Source organism: Mus musculus, chromosome 8 (genome assembly GCF_000001635.26).
Source record: "Mus musculus strain C57BL/6J chromosome 8, GRCm38.p6 C57BL/6J".
In the NCBI taxonomy this organism is placed as follows: domain Eukaryota; kingdom Metazoa; phylum Chordata; class Mammalia; order Rodentia; family Muridae; genus Mus; species Mus musculus.
The window spans coordinates 111,418,352-111,419,280 of NC_000074.6; the positions used below are offsets into that span (position 1 = coordinate 111,418,352).

General features: G+C 49.1%; 1 non-coding gene across 1 annotated transcript; it reads left to right on the forward strand.

Moving 5' to 3' along the window:
- Positions 1-380: 380 nt before the first annotated feature.
- Positions 381-512, forward strand: Gm24793. The gene has a single exon (XR_003947706.1). It is a non-coding gene; the product is annotated as a small nucleolar RNA SNORA17 (small nucleolar RNA).
- The last annotated feature ends 417 nt before the right edge of the window (positions 513-929 follow it).

The window sequence follows — 929 nt, forward strand, 5'->3', positions numbered from 1 at the left end:
CGAGTTTATGTCTCAGGGCTCCAAAAAAAGTAAAAAATGAGGGTAAAGCTAAATTCTCAATCACCATGCTGGTTGCTGCAGGTGTACCTTACTACATGCGTGGGGCCTTCCGACAGAGTTATTCACTGCAGCCATTTAATCGAGAGTTGGCCACTCCACAAACTAGACCAATACAACCAAAAAAAAAAAAAATGCAGATGTTAATAGAATTAGCCCTTAGAATTAGCCAACAGTTACCATAAACAGCAGCAACAAAATCTAGTGGAAAGACGGACAATGATCTTCTTTCTAAGTGTTATGTTACTTAAAAGGTCCAATCTCAGTGGTCAAGTACTTACCTAACATTCATGAGACACACCATCAAACTTCTGATTAAAAATTATGAGCCTAAAGGCGTCGCAGGGGTGGCTGCTGTGCCACATTTCCGTCAGTAGGTGGCAGAGAGGAAAGAAGCTAAGTCTATGCTCAGTGTTCTGACCTGTGCACCTCTGAATGATCAGTAGCCTAAAACTCCCTGAAAAGAGCGAGCCCGAGATGACCACCAGTCCAGACCGGCGCTGTGCAGATTGGGGGCACAGACCATGCTTGAGGTGACCCCTGCCCGGTTCCATAATGCACAGATGAGGCATAGCACTCCTGAGACCACTTCTGAGATGACCCTAGACTCTCAGAGCCCCTGGGTCCTGCTAAGAGGAGCAAGCAAGTGGTGGAGAAATGGAAGAGAAAGAGAAGCAGAGGGACGTGGGCACCATGAGGAGAGGCAGAGCTGGGGACTCAGGGTGGTGAGGAACAGCCTGATCTGAGTAGCTGGTGATGTCACTGGAACCATGGTGGGGTCCTGGCCTGTGCTGCCATGGGGGTGTCACATCTGAGTCCCTGGCCCTGTAGCAACAGGGGTCTGTTACCACCAAAGGCCAGGTGGACATCCT